We start from the raw sequence: 20,426 nt of genomic DNA, 5'->3' as shown, positions 1-20,426 counted from the left end.
CAAACTTTGGATAAAAGACTATTTGAAATAAACTAGCTGCTCAAGTTTACTGCTCTAACTTTTCCTGGTGGATTTTAAACGCAGTTGAAGTTACTTGCCTCTTTAAAATTCAACTGCATTGTGTCACACACGTGTGTTTAGGAGACAACTAAAGGGCTTGAGTACATGTAACTCCTTGCTGGACCAGGGGCTGGTGAAGTGCACTACTTCTCCCTCTCGATCTTTTACAGACCATTCTAGGGAAATCTCGCCCGGCTCTGGGGCAGCCAACAACATCACTTCCGGTCCCGGTCCTGAGGACATCACTTCTCCTACTGGCCTTTAAAGCTGCTATCTTGTGGATAATAAGTCAGTTCTGTTTTGGACACTATTGTATGAACATGTCTACACTTTTGCAACAGTTTTGCAGCCAGGAAAAAGTATACGGGTGGCTGCCCCAAACCCTCGCAATGTCTGATGGTTATTCTTACAATTGTTAAAAATATACTAAAGCCTATGCTGCAAACTATTCTAACTGCTAATACAAATCAATTACCAAAAGAAGTTTAGTTTCTTCAAAAGACATGTTGTTTTGGTAATAAAAAATACAGCCGAACTTGGCTTATTGTATTTGAAAGCTCTAGATACTTGTCACTTTATGGATTTGCTTTATGTAACTGCACATAATTGTCACTATCAATCAAGAAAAAATAAAGATTTTCAAATATGGTTATAGCATTTTTTAATAAGAGGAACAACTTTCTTAATATAATCAAGAATGGGGGTAAAAGCTTTTGTTTTAGTTTTTATTTATAATGAAAAAAACAGTTACAACAAGAAAAAATAAATTATTCTGAATTTATTATATATAAAAACTTTATTCACCTTTCAAAAATGTGTTCTTATATTTTTATTTAAGCAGTTAACTTTCTTTCTTACTTTTCAGTGAAGACATCATTACTCTGACTTGGAATTAACGTGTGTAAATGATAGCAAATTTAAATTACTTCATTTTGTCCAAGTATTACAGTTTACTCAAACAGCCATTTGGCAACAGCGACATGACTCTCTTGAACTAATCTTAGCTGTTATTGCTAATAAAATAAGCACTGCGACTTCAATGATGTATTTTATTCATAAAATTGAAGCTGTGCATTAGTTATGACAATATACATAAATTACCCTTTATAAAACCTGTGGTTAGAATATGCAGCTTATTAATGAACCAGGTTCAGCTAGATGTTGCTGGCAAATTGTGTCCTGGATTTTTTTTTTATTTTCAAGAAAAAGTATCAGAGCTGATTAGATCTGGTGCCGACTTATTTCTTGTCTAATAACATGCTGCAATATTGTTGTTGATGAGCTATGAAACGCTGTAAATAAAATCAAAAGTAAATTATATGAACAATAAAAAAAAATGAAACAACACTGATAACTTAAATATTATTACAGAACTGTTTCAAACAGCAACCATGCATCAGCAATCCTCTCATCCTATTATTCACATCAAGATAATTTTGTAATTTAGAATCTCAAAAGGGTTTAATTTATATTCAGTGCCTTTATGCACCACCAAATACCATGGCGACAGGAAGCATCATCTCTTCAATTGCAAGAGTGCAATAATGCAAAACAAGGTACCAGAATCGGATTAATATTCTCAGACATTTACTTGAGCTCAACTAAATGGGATGACTCCATCACAAAGAAAAATCATGGTAACAAGAATAGTATGCTTACAAGATAGCAAACAATGATTATATATCTGGCTAACGCCTTCATCCAAGGCACCTTACAAGTTCAAGAAACCTTACAACTTTTTACTGATATACGTACAGTTCAGGGTCACACAGCAAGTCAGAAAGAAACGGTGGCCATATGGTTTCAAGTCGAATGCTTTGACCACTGTAACACAAAGATTCATCATCAAATTATTGTCTAACTGAATAATAATACAGTACATTCTTTCCTGTTGTGACCGTAACCCGGGCACAGACAGGCAGACATGTTGTTTACCACCACCACACGTTTATTTACAATATTTACAAGTTCAAAGTGCACCACAAACCCCCAAAGTCCTGGCCACACAATGCCTTCTTCAGACCGCCTCCACACTCTCTTCTCCTGCTTAGTCCTTTTTCCACCCGGCTCTAGCCCTGAATGAAGGGAGGCGGCCCCTTTTATTATCACCCGAATGTGCTCCAGCTGGGTTCCGGCAATCCTCCACGGACACACCCCCGTGTGGTGAAAGCGCCGGCTGCATCCCCGGAAGCACTCCAGGTGTCCCTGCTCTTCTTCCCCCCAGCACCCGTCCAAGGCATGGGGGCGCCCCCTGGCGGCGACCACGGGCCCCTACAGGGTGGAGCTTCAAAGCTCTGTACCTGTGGCCCCCAAAGGAACCAGGGCAGTCGCCCCCAGATGGTCTGGGGAAGGCGCAAGCCCTCCTCCGGTCCTCCTAAGCGTCCCGGCCGGGTCGCCACCCCAGCCACCTTTGACACTGTCTAATGTTATCTCTTAGAGTGAATTTTTTACTTCCAAAAAAACTCAACTCCCTGGAAAGAAAAAAAAATAAAACAAAAGCAAAACAATGACTATGAAATAAAAATGACAGAAAATAAATCATATAAAAACAACATGCAAACCAGACAAGCTACTCATGTGAACGAACGCCTAGAAATATCAAATCAGACTTACAATAACCTACATAAATAATACTCAGATTTAATAATAACCTTCTAATGTTCTAAAGGAACAAAATGTGGCGCAGCAAGGTTTGTAATGCAAACAGAAAAACGTATAAAACAAAAGTGGAGAATGGGCTGATTTTACAGGAATTAATAATCCTTTCTAAAACACTGCACACAAAATGATTAATAAAAAATTCCCCTTAAAAAACTCAACTCATGCAATTACTCCAAAATTAAGCACACAATTTCCAGAAAACCTATACATTTGATGATAGGTCAATAGTTTATGTTCCACTTAATTTCTATAATACATTAGAATAAGACCACAGTTTTAAGCTCAAATAAAAAAGAGAAATCAAAAAGACCGCTAAAATCATTTAACCTTACGTGCTAGAGCTGCAACATAATGTTTGCTCTTTACACTACACACCAGAACACACATTCTCTTTTTTTCACACCTCAAACATAGACAAGACCCACTGACAGGAAGAGTGTAAAGCAATGTGATTCTAAAGGCAGCCATTATTTGACACTTTGAGGTACAGTAGATGTGTAATGACTTTGTCTATATCATTGCAAAAGTGTAAGGTTGACTGTAGAAAATTAAAAATCACAAGTAAAACCAATGAAAAGGTAACACTTAGGGAAAGGGTTAAAAAGATGTTGAAGCTCAGATTTCCATGAACAAACTTTACTTCTAGAATGTTTACATCACAAAATTTAATACTGCAAATAATATTCATAACTTCTCTTTTTAAGGGAATCAACCTTTAATGCATTTTGTACTGTATATCCACATTTTCCATTACAGGAGTCTGGGAAGTTCGAGCCTAAAATAAAAACCAACTCTGGGCGCACCATCAGCATCAGGCCAATATGCTTTTGGGATGTGAGAAGAAAAATTAGTCATATAAAAAACAAGTACACTTGACAAAAATTTTCAAGCAAACCACCATGCTGTCCATTCAGCCTTTTGGGTATTTAATATTTAATAATGGGATACAACTGTGGCACGCAATCCTAGAATAACAGCCAGAGACAGAGAGAGAGAAAGACAGAGACACGTAAAGAGACAAAAATGGCCTGGAATTTCCATAACATTATCACGTTTATTTGAATCCGTATGTATACAGTTAGTTATAATACGGACAGGTGTCTCAGGTTATGGCAACTCTGCAGTCGCAAATGAGCACAACTACAAAAATGTTTCTTTTCAACTGAATGTTAATTCATTTTCATCAATCGACTTTCATTTTTTCCATTTTGAACAACCTAAACTAGTTTTAATGCAGATTAATATGCAGCACCTGTAATTAACGGTGATGCAGATTAACATGTAGCAACTTTAACAGTGAGAATTAATAATGTTCACCAAAGACTTTCCTACTAATTGCAATCATTTGCTGTTTCAGGTGCACTTGTCAGTAGTATGCAAACTTGTATAGTAAGCTCATTCACATTTACGCAGCTCAATCACCAACTGGCCCTAAGCACACCTTTCAGTTGTCTCATCTCAAGGAATAATGCAGCTGGAAAAGGGAAATTACATGCTTAGCAATTCCTCAGCAAAGGCTGCATATCACTGTTGAGGAAACATTTCAGTAATTTGTTTTGGTGATTTAAGATAGAAAAAAAAAATGTTCCACTGTCATTTTATTAATATGTCTAAAATGTTATTCTGTAAAATAAGTAATTAAAAAATGACATATATTTACCAATATTTTCATTAGCAGACATTTAAGAGCAAGTTCCAATTTACATACAAGAATAGTTTGGAATTTTTTTTTACTCTGCAAAGTAATATACATTGGCACAAAACTTTTGTATATGCCAGACTATAATGTAATAAGATAGCTTTGTCGAAAGTAAAGCCTCTTTCACTGCTTAACATATTAGCACATTTAACACATGTCTGAGGGAATTTTTAATTTACAACATATAAAATATAAAATTCTTGTGCTTTTAGTCTAATTTTTTCCAGGCTAAGGTAATGTATTTCATAACAATCTCAAACCAGCCTAAATCCACTTGAGTGTCATGAGGGGTCTGAAGGCTATTCTAGCAGCACTAGGCACAAGGCAGGAAACAGTCAGTCTATTAAAGGGCCCGCTCACACACACACAAACACATTTACACGGATGCCATTTTGAAATGGCAATTAATCTAAGCAAAGCATTATTGAGGACATGGAAGGAAAACTGGATCACCCTGGAAAAAAAATACAGACCACTGTATCCATACAGAAAAGACCTGACACAGGATTCAAATCCAGGACAGTCAGCAGAGGTAGTCACTGTGCCACTGCATGATGTTTTAGGTTATACAATAAGCACTTTCACATTATGACTGATCTCGATTTAATGCTGTGGAACAAAGAAAGTTATTTTATTACCTTGATATGCATTCATTCCCCCTCTGCAAATTCAATGGCTTTGCATGCATAAAAGTAAAACAATTACAAATGACATGTGAACAACTCTAAAATCTATCCAACTTGCCCTGGATGCAAATTGACCTCCTATTGAACATCAACTGCTTCATAATTCTAAACTGAAAATTTAAAAAATAATTGCGTATAGGTAATATTACGCATATTGCACAGACAAAAACCTGTCTAAATCTGCCACTCCCAACATGAAGGCAGTCCTCCCTTATCTGAAGAGTGCAGTAAACAGGCAGGCATTCAGCAACACTAAAGGAAAATTGGCTATATTATTCAACGAGGAACACTGGAACATTGAAACAAAGGAGCACTAGCTACAACATTCAGGCATTCAACTCTAGGTGTTTATCTGCAACAAACCCATTGTCAAACAATACAGAAATACTAAACAAAAGAATAATTATACCTACAAAATCAAATTAAAAAGTTGCAACAGTCAATGGCATAGGGCCTTATTTGACCTATGATGTTGGAGAGAGGTAAAATAATTATGGTGATACCATTTATGTATACGTGTATTTATAAATGTGCTTTATTTATATACATACAGTACATGTCTCTCTCTCTATTATATATATATATACATAAATATATACAGTATATATACATAAATGTGTCTCATGTGCTTTATTTAAAAAGAAAATAAAAAACATACCATTTCCTACAATTTCCAGTTAGTCCATATGCTAGTTGCTGGAAGGAAGTAAATGGAAGTGCTCACATTTAATCAGCTATGTACCTAAATATAAGAAACAACCTAGCCAAAACAGATCTGAGGTGACCTGTCTCATTCAAGGATACAGCCATCAAGGATGTACTAAAATGATGGTATACACATATTGACACTGGCCTCCTTTCAAGAACTGGTTCCTTGCTGGGGCCAAATGTTTCCATGTCAGCTTTGTGTCCAATCAATCACCAATGAAAGCATGGAGATCCCTTAAATGAATGGGTAGACAGCAATACAATGGAATAGTAACCACCTCTGAACACATAACTAAATACCAGCCTGAAGTGGTTAAGCCTTCCCTTTCCTCTTAATATAGCATCAGGTTAGTTTTGATTCTGACAATTCCATGTTACTGTATCCATATTAATGTAAAATATCAGGCTCTGCCTAAAACAATGTCTCTAGAAGGACTTTTTACATGTCTAACTAATGCTTTTGCTTCTGAGTAACTACATAAAATAAACAAGCATAAGGAAGTCAATATTCAACTAGAAAGTGATGCACAGAGTACACCGCTCTGGTGTCTCCAGATTCTAAAGGCCTAAGAGTTCAATTTGATGTGGTCTGTGTTTCATTTGTGTTGTGTACCTCAAACATGCTTTGGCAGGAAAAATGGCTAGTAGGTACACAGTTAACAATGAAGGTTAGTAGAACCCTTGCATAAAAATCAAAAGTGTATACACTGCTAATACTTTTACTGAAAAAATAAAATAATGCCAATTGAATCATTAAGGTTACATGTATCTTCTATATTCTTATGTTCATGAAGCTTGATACCACAAGATTTTTTTACTAAAATTCTGTTATGACTAAAGAATTACTGTGTAACCTTCAAAAAAGTCACAATATCCTTGCACTGGCTTTCAGATGAAATACTCAACCAAGGTCTTTTTGCTTGTGACTCTACAGAAATGGCTGATGCTCTGGAAGTTAGGAATTTACCAAAAAATTAAGTGACTACAAAAATGTAACAAGAAACCTCCCTGTACTTAAAAATAGATACCAACCATATTCATATCAAAATACCAAACAGTAAACCTATATTAAAATTGCATTAAAAGGAACATATTTCATTTCTCTTTGCTGCTGGAGAAGTAAACTGAGACTTCAGCTCCTGTGGTAAATAATTTAGTTAAAAAGGCAAAACATGTCTCCAGTTATTCTCAGTGTGCAGAGGTTAGTACCTACCAAAAGTGGTCTAAGGACAAACAACGGGTAAACTGGTGACAGAGTCATGGGCACCAAAGGCTCAATGATGCATATAGCGAGAATCTGGTTTGATCCTCCAGAACAGATTCTGTAGCATAAATTGCTGAAAAAATTAATGCTGGCCATGAGACAAAGGAGTCAGAATACACAGTGCATCGCAGCTTGCTGTGTAGCCATAGATGCATAGCCACAGACGGTCACACATGCTAATCCCTGCATATGAGCTTCAGAAGTGGACTATGGGGCAATGGAAGAAGGTGTCCTGATCTGATGAATTACATTTTCTTTCAGATTATGTCGAGAGCTAAGTGCATGTGTATCGTTTACCTCGGGAAGAGATGGCGGCAGGATAGACTAAGGGAAGATGGCAAGCTGAGACAGTGTGATGGTCTAGACAATGTTCTTCTGGGAAATCCTGGGTCCTGGGATGCATGTGGATGTTACTCTGACACATTATCACTTATATAAAGATTTATTCAGATGACATACACCCCTACATGGCAATGGTATTCCCTGAAGACAGTAGGCCTCTTACAGCAGGATGATGTGCCCTGCCACACAAAAAAAAATGCTCAGCAATGTTTTGAAGAACACAAGGTGTTGGCTTGGCCTCCAAATTCCCCACATCTCAGTCTTATCAATCATCTATAGGAGGTGCTGGAAAAACGAGTTCCATCCATGGAGGTCCCATCTCACATCCTACTGGACTTGCTGCTAACCACTTGATGCCAGATACCACAGAGGTCTTGTGGAGTATATGCCTTGATGGGTCAGACCTGTTTTTTATAGCACAAGGAGGAGCTGTGCAATATTAGGCAGTTTTAATGATGTAGCTGATCAGTGTATGTATTGTACTTCCAGATTAGTATTAATTGGTTGTCAGCTCTCACATGCTCCTTCGACTAAAGAAAACCCTTTCTGATTTAATCTGAATAAGTAACAGACTATTTAGTGTCAGTCACTGGCCATGGTGCAGTAGGCAATGGCTAGATAGGAGCACACCACCTACTGCTTCTGACTCACTAAGATTACATTAAAGAAGGCAACAACAGAAATTTCCTGGAAAAGTCATCAAATGTGACAAGGCCTTAAATCTATCCAACCAAAGCAACCAAACCAAGTCTATCGCTTTTTTATTAGTCTGGACACAATTACAACACGAGATGTGTATAATTTAAACACCTGTGGCTTCAACCTTAAAAATAAACTGCAAAAATAAAAAATGCAACTAAAGTCTTTTGAACTGTACGACCTTGCTTGCACCACCAGGCAGTTGGCGTTTCTGAATGGCATTGGCTACCAGTATCTGCCTGCATAAAAATAATAACGTTGTAGAGACTGATAAGACCATTTGTACAATTATGCATTGTTTAGAGCAGTGGTTCTCAAACTGTGGGCGAGCTTCCCTAGGGGGTGCGCGAAGTAAAAAAAAGGGGGGGGGCGCAAAGATGTGAAAAAAAGAATTGAAAATATGAAAAATACATGTATTGAAACCAAAACAAATTTACTTAAACTACATTCTGATACTAGAAAAATAAATATAGAGTTAGATAAATGTCAATAAAAGTTAAGTAGGTATAATAAAATATGCATCTATGATATATAAATAATTAAAAAAGAACAAATTGGTATTAGTGGATTCCTTTCAAAAAAACGTTAGGGGAGTGCGATTAAAACTGTTATGAAAACTCAGATCGCAAATACATAAAGGTTGAGAAACGCTGGTTTAGAGCTTTCTCGTAAAATTAAACAGGGTATCCTAAAAAATCCTAAATAAAAAATGTTCCCTATCTGCAATTAAAAAAAGCTAGGGCAGTGTCAGTCAAGAGTGGTACTTGACAATTATTTGTCAACCTAACAATTATAATCATTGACTACCTTGAGCATTTTGCTATTTACTTTCCAAATTCTATTAGTTAAAGGCTAAATAAAGTGCTAAAAACACATACAGTGATACTAATTAATCAAATACCAATCTGGACACTGGAAAAAGTGGAAAATGCAGTATTCAAACATCTAAAAAGATTTTTGCCTTCCCATCCTTTTATTAAAATTAATCCACACTTGATTTCCCACAAAAGCTGTGCCTTGAAAACATCGTGTGTGTCCCTTTTTAATTCAAAAAGCCTAGTTTTGAATTCCACTCTTTCTCATAAGTGTTAAATTAAAAAATAAGGAGTTGTACACATTACATGAAGCAGCAGTTTTTCTTGAGAAACAGTGTAAGAGACATGTGCCCTTTGATAAAAGACAATAATCCATACCCTCCCACTCAGCTTAAAAGCAACTTTTAAAAAGCACTCAATAAACAGAATTTCCAGCTACAAGATATCTGGATATAGAATCATGTGGCTCTCACTCTTCAAAAGCAAAATGTTAGCCACACATGTAAAACTTGATGAGAGGGCAATTTTCTGTCATTGACATTTTAACATAAAATTAAAGTACTTTTTAATATTTCAAAACAAAAAAAAAACAATTAAACTAAAATATAATGTAAATGTCCCTAAAATCAAAAGAAAACATCTTACTGTAATGTTTAAGAAAGGCCATTTCCCAGCCTTCCAAAACTTAAAAAAATGTTCCCAAGTAAGCTATATATGTAATAATGTTTTGTGAGAGACACTGATGACAATTATGTGGTACGCATAATTGGATTAAATATGAAAACAATAAACTCTAAACAGGGCCTCTGTGTTGTGAACTATTCATTCAGGTAGCTATGGCATGGTTAACATTAGTGATAGAAAAGTATCAGTACATTGCAGGCCATACTTACACATTCATCTACAGTCATTCTTACAGAGCCAAAGCTGTCACCAGTTATTCTAATACACATCTTTGATATGAGGGAGAAATTTTAGAGTAACCATGGAATAAACCCATTTGTACAGGAGGAAAGGTTCCAACTCTGTACAGACATAGCCATGCTGGGAATCAAGCCTATTTGCCTAGAGCTGTGAAGCAGCAGTGATAACTACTGTACCACAATAACCACCCTAAAGTAGTAAAAAAAATCCAAAATTGCATGCTCTCTTTCAGCTAAAAACAGATTGAAACATTAACCCCTTAACATATGTCTGCAAAGGAGGAAAGGAATTTCTGATTTCAGAAATGAATCTCTTAGATTTGAAGCAACAATCAACTTAGGTAGTTTAAACATAATCTTGTATAGCAGAAATGAGTGTGACACGGCTATTCCCGTACACTGCTAGTTAAAATTAATCATTGCACATAGGGAATCAAAAAACACTATTTATACTTTTTCAGTGCCAAACCAGGAGACTCAAATAATTTCGTTGACCTATCTCTCAGGATACTCATGTATGTTGAAATGCAGAGACATTTATTATTGTATGATGCTGTCAGATATCTGTACATAAAGATAACTATACGATAAATACAAACTAAATACATCAGGCCCTGAGTTCTGTTATTGTTTACATTAATAACCCAATTTTGCCCATTAAGCAGTATCCTAAAATGCAACATTCTTTATTACTTACGTTACAGAAAAACATTTTGTGCTTATTAATAAAATGACAGTGAAGTTAATGTACTGTGCTTTAAAATCACAAACAACTAATAATTTAAAATGGACCACAAATATGTACAGAATATTAACCTAATTCTTAAACATCCTAAAGATTTTTGATCATGATAAACAACTTCACAGAGTTGGAAAAGGCACAATGATGGCACAAAATCCCAGCACTGATGAATGAACCCTCAACAGAGACAAGCTGTCTTTGCTGAGTGATTGCCAAAGACTGCGACAACACTGAAGGCACAGTGGAATTGGAAGCAGCAGTCTTTGTCAGTTAAACAGACATCGGACGATCGAGATTATTGCGGTTATAGAGTATTCAGTAACACATGTGCACAAAAGCACACAATAGTGACAAAGTCTATAATGTCGGGTACTACTCCACTCTGTTAGCAATGGCTGCTACAAATCCATTCACATTCAAACTGGTTTCCTTTGTTCGTAAACCAAAAGAAAAAAGAATCGCAAGATTCAAGTTAATTGACATTCAGTTGAAAAGAATGGTTTATAGTTTTCATAAGTTTGTTCATATCTGTGTAATTGCCATAACCAAAAAAACGCCATTATCAAGTCCCACCTGTAACACATGAATGGTACCGCACAACTTAATGTAATTATCAAGCCCATGTAATAAAATGCTGGCCCTTTGTTATGAAGACTTGTCAAGTGCGTGCACATAGGGGACAACTGAAGGCTTTGATGATTGCAATTACCCACAACTCCAGGGTTTGGAACTGTGTTCTAATGTCGATTCTCTTCTTTCCTCTGCAGACTGAATGACTGACAGCTGTGACGCCACTTCTGGTGTCTGTCCACCTGGACACGCCTCTTCTTGCCAGAAGGACATATAACGGGAAGTTCAGCCATTTTGAAGTTAGTTCACTGGGAAATTCCCGTCTAAAAAGACATTCCTTGTAATTATTGCTTATTTTCCGCTTTTCAATTATAGAGGGTCACTGGGTGGTGCCCCAGCTCTTTATCACAGTCTGCCTAATCTCTTACACCGACTTAGAACTATTGTGAAATTTACACACTTTTAAAGAACTGCTTGCTGATGGTGCTGCTAGCAGCAGCTAAAAGGGCTATATGGAAAGGATTGTATGTACCAGAAGGTTTGGTTTCTGTATTATTTTGGTCATTACTGTCAGCGCATCTTGTTGTAATCAAAAAAGTCATGTAAATTTGAAAGTATCATTACTATAATAAGAAATATAATTCACTGTAATCAGAAAGATATTAGAATGTCTATGACTGCATTTAATCTGTTTCTAGGTAATGATATGGAGGAAAACAAACATAGTTTTTTCGCATTAGTTGTGATTATAAGATACAAATGATGTTGTAGCATTTTCTTTTTTTTCCACATCGAATTCATGTGTGTGTGAGTAGTGTAGAGTAAATGAAAATCTAGAATGGCATCGACATTGGGCAAGGAAGTGAAGCGAACGTGCAAAGCAAAATACTCAGTGAGTATTATGTATTTATTTATTGTGAATTATTGCTGAATTGGACACTTGACCTATTGATCTTCGATTTTGATGCAAGGGATCTGGAGATCGATAGTCAAAGTCAGGTACCTGTGTCAGCTGATCGGCCCCAAGCTGATCATGCAGCTGATGAGCCTATGGCAACATTCGCCTAGGAGAACTACACAAGACACTTATCAAACTCAGATTTTGATGCAAACAATCTGGAAAACGAAAACAAAAGACAGGTACCTCCTTCAGCTGATTGGTCCCCAGCTGACTATAGTGCTGAACACACTTGTGTAGCTGATATGCCTACTGTAATGTTCGCCTTGGGAAGACTACAAAGTCATTGATCTTTGGGAGGCAAGCTGGCAACTGGACTGAACTGGACATCAAATGACACGGTATGCTTGTGGACACTATGGATTATCAGTGTAGCGGACAACCAGGGCCGTTACCCAGCCAGGATGCCTCTGCAACGGAAGGATTGGGGGAGAGAATATGTACAGGGCATTAGATGGAAGCCCCCCATGGTTGCTACAGCACTGCAAGGTCCCACAGGGCTTTATGGGAGTCAGAGTTCAACATACCCTGGTGGGTTCTCTGGGCAGAGCCCTATGTTGTCAGGCTTCCGCTTCATCTGGAAGTGCTTCCAGACCACACTAATGGGCCATCGGAAGTATTCCAAGGTACAGCATAAAAGAAGCCTGCTGCCTTCATTCCAAGAGCCACAGTCAGGAGGAAGGTAGACGAGGGGGAGTGGAGGAGGCAGTGAAAGACAGACAGAAGGAAGAAGAGAGTTGCTGTGTGCCCACTGTGCTTATTGTACTTGTGGCTATGGTAGGAAATGCTTGCTTTAAAGACTTTCCCGTAATAAAAGACTCTTTAGTTTTTTAACTTGTGTCTGAGCTTGTTTGTGTTGGGTGTTTGGAAACCTAGAGCGACTCCTGGTGTCCACATCAGCCACTCAACTACTTCAAGCAGTCTTTTTTTTCCAGAAAGTGCTTTTCAGCTTATGAGTGATGAGATAAACAGGTATGTAATAAGTATGTAACAAGTATGTGAATTAACATACTGTAGGGCAATGTTCTCAAACTCTGGTCCTGGAGGGCTGCAGTGCTGCAGGTTTTCATTCTAACCCTTTTCTTAATTAGTGACCTGTTTTTGCTAATTAACTTATTTTGAATTAATATTAATTGACTTGTTGTTGAAGACTCAGAGCCCTCAAATGTTTCTTTTTCTTTAATTAGCAGTCAAAAAATAATTAGATATAAAATGAGCTAAAACGTGAGCAGCAAACTGTGCCCATCATACAGTATCTGAAAATAAAGAAAGAAGGTCTCAGGAATGTTGATCTGTTCAGGTCCACAAAACATTTTAACAGTCCTCTTAGAAAAGAGAATATAATAATTTTGGAAAAGTATGCCATTGCACAATGAGAGCAGCAACAAGCCATGAAATTAAAGAACGGGTTCAATCAACAACAAGAATTGGCTCCTAATTAAGCAACGGGTTGGAGTAAAATTGGTTGGAGTTTGAGACCCTGACTTAGTTGGTCTTCTGTTGGCTCACTCACTGCACGTTTCATTCCTGTTTGTGTGCCATTTAAAGAAAGAAATGAAGCAAATCAGAGGAACAAAATTCAGGGCAACAGATCTTAAAAACATAAGTCAATTAAAATGAAAGGAAACTGAATTAATTAGCATCACAAACAATTCACTAATTAAGAATAGAGTTAGAATGAAAACCTGCAGCCAATGTGGCCCTCCAGGACCAGAGTTTGAGGCCACTGCTGTAGGGGTAGGGGAGTGACATTTGTCATAAATACATATTTTATGTTGATTTATGTGTCAAACCATTGCTTTGTGTCTTTTTCAGAAAACTGAGCTTTTTGGAAAAATATTTAGCCCCAGAACAAAGGGGGAAAAAACTAGCCCTAAAAGAGCTAATTATATTTCATATGGGAACTGCAAGAGGCATACTCAGGTTTTTATCAGAAATTTAGTTGTAATTGGATCTGAAGAACAAGTAGTTTTGTTCATTTTTGTAATCGCTGGCAGATTTTTCTGTTGTTATCAAGTTAGGACTGATATGCAGTGGTATGCACAAGAAGTGACATACTTTCATTCAGCATTACATTTTGAATCAGGTGTGTTTTTGTCTGCATTCTTATGTTATATAGCTTACTGTTTAAATAACAATATCATAAAATGTGTGGCACTAACATAAGACAGAATTTTACAAGACAGTGTGGGTTTCTTATTTGTCAAATTGCCTGAACACCCATCATGTCTGAACAGTATTAGAGAAGGACCAAAGACTTTTCTTACACATTCTATAGTTTGCAATTCATTTGTCCTTTACTTTACACTTTCATTTTTTCTTGGCTTTCTCATTTAAAAGTTTGGTGTGCTGGCATTTAATTACACTAAGATTTTTCTTGTGTTAACTATTTTAGTTTAGTTTTTTTATTAACTTGTCTACACTGGTAGCAAAACTTAGGTCTTATGTCCTCTTTATCTAAGTTAGTTCAATTTCTGTTATAATATAATCTTCACAATGCTTTGCCTATAGTTGCCCGATTTAATTCCCACCACCAACTCAGTGTATTTCCATTTCAGGTCTCACATTACTGAATGCGCAAGTAGTCTTGGATAAGGGTATCTTTAAAATATACATATATTTTGAATGAAAATACTTGCTCAGTATGCTAAACTAGTAGGATGCCCAGGATAAAACTGTGAACCAAACAAACAAATACATGTTTATCTCTGTAGACTAAGCCTGTCTTCAGAAAAGAACAATACTGAAAAACAGATTACACAGACTCTGCATTTACTTTCTTAAGAAATATTTAAGTCTTACTTAAAACGTAGAAAATTCTTTGTTTTGTTAGTTGTGGTGATTGTACTTCGGAAATACACAATAGAGTATATGGTGTACCACAAGGATCTATTCTGGGTCCACTACTTTTTTCAAACTAAATTAGCCCAGGAGTTCAATTAAAAACAGAAGCTGGTTGGAACAAGAACCTGCAGCCACAGCGGGTCCCCAGGACTGACGTTGAGAACCCCTGATCTAAATGCTTCTATTAGACCAGATTATCTTAAAGCCCAAGGTGAGCTACCACTGCTATGCATATGACACACAGCTGTATTTTTCAATAGTGTCTGATGACCCTGATGCTCCTGGCTTTCTGATCCAATAACTTACCAGTATTTCCAAATGAATGGAGAGTAAATTTCTCAAACTAAAAAAGGAAATAAAAATTTAAATCTTACTGATTGGTAAACATGGATATAGTGAGGGCATTAGAAATAAACTTGAGTCCTTAGGTTTAAGAATCAAGGCAGACTAAATAATTTAGGGGTACAGTAATCATTGACTCTGACCTAAACTTTAAATCACACATTAACTTTATTACGAGAACTGTGTTTTTTCAGTTAAGGAATATAGAAAAAGTTAGACCTCTTATAGCTTTACAAGACCCTAAAAAATTTTGTTTTCAGTCAACTCGATTACTGTAATGCACTCCTAACAGGACTACCTAAGAAAGACATCAATCAGTTTTAATTAGTGCAGAATGCAGCAGCCAGAACCTTAACTAGAAAAATAAAATTTGAGCACATCTCACTAGTTTTAGCACCCTTACATTGGTTACCCGTGTCATTCAGAATTGACTTTAAAATTCTGCTAATGGTTTATTATAAAGCCTTAAATAATCTTGCTCCATTCTATACTTTAGAATGCTTGTCTCCCTACACACCAAGTTGTAACCTTTAATCTTCAAATGGAGGTCTGCTTATAATTCCACAAACTGAGCATAAAAAAAGTGGTGAGGCAGTGTTTTCCTGTTGTGCAACTAAAATCTGGAATACCTTACCTATAGAAATTCACCAGACTAATACTGTGGAACATTTTTAAAAAAACTGCTGAAAACCCATTATTTTAATATGGCTTTTTTGTAGTACATTTTAGTTATATTCCTAATAGATTTTATGGATATGGAATTATTGTGTTCTTCTGAGATCCTCAATCTGTACTAATCCTCATTATTCTTTGCTGTCTTTTCTGATCTTCTGAAGTGGTGCTCTGCACTACCACTACCTGATCAAGTTACCATGCAGCCCCCTGAGATGACAGAATGAAGGCAGATGTCTCATCTGTCCACAAGACCAATTAAGTATTAAATTTATACTTCATCAGGCTTTTTTTCGGTTGTGGCTTTGCTGTGTGTGTTCAATGAAAGGTGACAAAATTAAAATTGATTTTTTTCAAAGATAGAATGTATATATTTTATTATTTTTATTTTTTTTTATATTTGGATTACTTCCATAAACCACTATAACTGAAGTTTGTAATAAACAGGTAAATGCAAACTGAGCCAGGGAGAATTTAAGAGACTCGATCAGGGTCACAAAATTATCAAAGTGATCGTTTGTTCCTTTGTCATTCTGTGTGGAAATTAATTTTCCATCAAAAAGCCAAGACTAAAAAATGATCACCAAGCCATTCATTTCATACATTTTCACTGCATCTCTGTTGTTAGTCATTAGCACTATAACATAAGTAACATGATAATTATATTTGAATACTAACCCTCACCTATTCTGTTTCTTTTCTCGGTACCCAAATGTGGCAATTGGTGCCACGGCCCACTTGCCAAGTTGTTTGCCTGCCTATGGTAAAGTCATCCCTGATGGAGGATCACAGGAATCATGGGAAAGAGGGGTCCTTTCATCGGAGCAACGTTTCAGCCGTGGCATGGCCAAATGGGGAGGCAGCTTGATGGATGAGGTCTCCAGGACTCTAAAAATATCCAAACCTAATTATGTCATATCATCTACTGTTAAACCGTACTTCTAAAATTTTTATTATAATGCTGTATTAAGGAATTGTTCTGTTCTGTGTATTGTATTGTATTGACCCCCTACTTTTGACACCCACTGCACGCCCAACCTACCTGGACAGGGGTCTCTCTTTGAACTGCCTTTTTCCGAGGTTTCTTCCATTTTTCCCTAAAAGGTTTTTTTGGGAGTTTTTCCTTGTCTTCTCAGAGAGTCAAGGCTGGGGGGCTGTCAAAAGGCAGGGCCTGTTAAAGCCCATTGCGGCACTTCCTGTGTGATTTTGGGCTATACAAAAATAAACTGTATTGTATTGTATTGTATAATATGGAATGATTTGAGAGAGGGACATTTTCCAGGCAGTATCAGACTCAAGGATGGGATGTTAGACTAAGTTTGAAAGTATGGCCATCCAAGCCCCATCATCTGATTTGTACAAAAATTAATAACCTCCCAAAGTTTCATTCTGTGCATTTAAATGATCAATATCCCTTCAACATTTCTGTACTACACCTTTGAGCCAAAGAACTATCAGCCATAATGTGAACTCATCATTGTATTCCTGATGGACTTTAGCAGCCAAACAACATCCTTTCACAAATTCAGGAAAGCTATTCTCTTAAATCTGCTATCAAGGTGGAGGCCAAAGCTAGTCTGACATGGTTCAGACAACATAAGGGAAACCAAATTCAGCATGATGCAGTATTGGCAGTAGACCAAGACTGAGGCTTTTATGACTTTGGCAAATAAATAAATAAATAACTAGGCAACAAACAAGGCAAGGAAGCACATCTAAACTAAAAATATACATGGATAAATTTATTTATACATTAATTTCCACTTAATCATCATTAATAATGTATTGCTGATAATAACAAAAAAAAATAGCAAAATGTTTTTTTTATGAATTACTATTAAAGAAAAAAAATCAATGGAAAGAAATTCCAGGAAAGAGTTACACCCCTGGGAAGACGTTCAACTGCTTCTAATGCATTTTCCAGGTTAGATATATTTATTCTTGCCAGGACATCCCCACCTCTCTCTCAAAATAGCCTATAATATGTTGCATTCTCAAACAAGTGAGAAGGTTTTTACGACAATATAAATTCTTGGACTGACCAAACTTTGTCAGTGACCATTCCACTGAGAATCCTGGTCTATTGAACTGCACTTTGTTTGGGGTGCAATCCAGCTTTTGAAATTGTCCCCATTTTTTGCTTAGCTGTAGGTAAGCTGGTTTAATCAGTTACTAAATTAGAAAGTGTTAAAACTTCCGAGTGCCTTCAAAATATTATACTGGGAGGATACGCTTTAACCCACACAAATTTAAATGTGCCACTTTTTACAGTCTGGCACAGAATAAAGCCAACTGTTGCATGGTGAAAATAATATAAATCTTAAGAAATGATAGTTGTAACAAATCTCTAGTGTAACTGATGAACAATGAAAAAAATACTGTCACATATGAAGCATCTGACTATTTACTCCAGTAAGCATGAGGTATGCTAAAAGTGAAGACAGTAAAGTAGCAGAGCTGTGGATATACAGTATTTAAAGCTGCCAGTTACTGTAATGTGCTGTAAAGTTACCAGATATATAATTTTAAAGTAACACTTCAAAAAAAAATACAGAGATGGACAATGCTGGCAATTATATGTTTCTTTCCATTTTCTACACATTTAGGATTTACAGTACACATTTACCATATATTAGGCATGTACTGTTATTGAAAAAAACGGTGGTACTTGTACACCTGAAACATTGTGTTTCCGAGTTTTATATTGTCTTTTCCAAATGTGGAAGTATGTTTTATTTGTATTTTCCTTTTGCCATTGCATGCTGACACAAATCATCATATACTTGTATGTAGTGTCACAGCTTCAAAGTGCTTCTTGACTATAACGCTCCAAGTGTATAAAAAGTCTTCTGGTTTTGGACATTTTAAAGAGCATTTCAAAAACACAGAATGTTGCCAGTCATTTTGCATTTTGTACAGAACAGGTTTGGGTTTTGTCGTAAATATATGTTCACTACATATATGTTAGGTATGTAGAATTGCTGTGTGACATTACTTCCTGGTTGAATTGCCCCCCCATGTATAAACTTACCTTGTTTTTGACAATGTCATGACAAATTATTGTCATGCATACATAATTCAATGAAATTCTTACTTGCATGTCTCCACAGAAGCGTCAACAAAAATATACAAAAAATAAATGAAAAGTATTCACAGCATGCAACTTTAGCCAATATATACGGGGTGGGTGAAAGTAGGTTTACAGTGCATATGGAAATACACATGCAAGTTATTGATTGCTACACTCAAGCACACTTTAATAATAATAAGAAGAAATAATACAAATAAATAATGCAATACTTAATAAATTTGTAATAATACAAGAAACACAACTGTAAACCTACTTTTAACCTCTCTTGTATGTATGTACTGTTCTCTGCCTTGCACCTGATGCTTGCTGGGATAGGTTTCAGTTTCCCCTCTGAGCTTGCACTGGATAAGAGTGTTCAGGAAATGGATGTATGGCTGCCGGAGATACACACACAGATGTACACATATTATCTCCCACCAGTCCTTGGCTGTTCAGATACCTTACGACCTGTGGGTAGAAAGTGTCCTGCATCTACTGGAGCAAGTACCAACAGCCCTCTATCGTTTGCCAGAAGGTAAGAAGAGTGTGAAAAGCAGGATGGCCGAGATCTTTACAGCACGTACTGTATGTGTATACGAGTTATTCTCAATATATGCATAATACCGTAACTCTAAACAACCATCAGCTTATGCTTCACTGTAATTTTTTGGCAAATGATACATGATGCTGCAAATTGTTAAATACTGCCACCTTGTTCTCATCATTTGTACTATAATAATTCTTTACATTTATATAGTGCTTTTCTATGGAGCATCTGTATGAATCCCAGGTACTTGGCCTAGGTGCCCTCTGCTTGCAGTTTGCATATTCTTCTTGTGTTTTTAGAAGGCTCCTGCTGCAAGCTTCGTCTTTGCCCTACAACCTAATGACTGTCACTATGGGAGTACTGTATGTGCCCTGCAATATAAACTGTCTCCGGTCCAGGACTGGCTCCTGCTCTATCCATATTGTGCCACTGCTGAATGGCTAGTAGTCGGAATGGAACCTAATGGGTTGTAAAGTAACACACACTGAGATGAATGGATAGACATTCGAATGCTTTTTGCAAGCTTACCTAGCAACAATAAAACCCATTTTCATTATGGAATTAACAATATAGAAAAATGCTGCAAAGACGACCAAGGCGAGCTGCAAACAAAATTCATGTTTTCAGCGACATTCGATTGCTCGCACGAATTATTCCAGTGGTTTGAAACAAAGCCACCGTGGTGATCTACAGTTCAACAGGGTACACCCGTCTGTCAAGGTGTACGCGACCCCAGAACCATAGGCTTCCCGATTCCGAGGCCACAATCCCGGCTCTTTACGGTATTTCCTCGTGATACTCGATCGTGCACAAAGCTTTCACTG

General features: G+C 36.7%; 1 protein-coding gene across 8 annotated transcripts in view; it reads right to left on the bottom strand.

Moving 5' to 3' along the window:
- Positions 1-20,426, bottom strand: part of fam110b (family with sequence similarity 110 member B) — a 176,081-nt gene that overhangs the window by 154,740 nt on the left and 915 nt on the right. The gene's annotated exons all lie outside the window — the stretch shown is intronic.

Source organism: Polypterus senegalus, chromosome 5 (assembly GCF_016835505.1).
Source record: "Polypterus senegalus isolate Bchr_013 chromosome 5, ASM1683550v1, whole genome shotgun sequence".
Classification (NCBI taxonomy): Eukaryota; Metazoa; Chordata; class Cladistia; order Polypteriformes; family Polypteridae; genus Polypterus; species Polypterus senegalus.
The sequence above is the reverse complement of the archived record's forward strand: the minus strand, read 5'-3'. Positions and strand labels throughout refer to the sequence as shown.